Below are 231 nucleotides of genomic sequence, written 5' to 3' on the forward strand. Positions count from 1 at the left end.
AAACTGTCAATTAATTAAAATTAATTAATTAAGATTAGGTCCAAAAATTAATCTTATCGATCGATCATTTGACCAAATCCAAATCCAAATCCAAAGCCGAAGCCGAGCCGAGCGACGACGACGGCGCGAGGGGTTTCTCTTCTTCTCAACCTTTTAAGAGGTAGAGAATGTGTTCTCACATAAACAACATATTGGTATGGTTTCCCCGTACTCCAACTAGTGGGGACGAAT

The sequence above is a fragment of the Nicotiana attenuata genome, unplaced genomic scaffold, assembly GCF_001879085.1.
Source record: "Nicotiana attenuata strain UT unplaced genomic scaffold, NIATTr2, whole genome shotgun sequence".
Classification (NCBI taxonomy): domain Eukaryota; kingdom Viridiplantae; phylum Streptophyta; class Magnoliopsida; order Solanales; family Solanaceae; genus Nicotiana; species Nicotiana attenuata.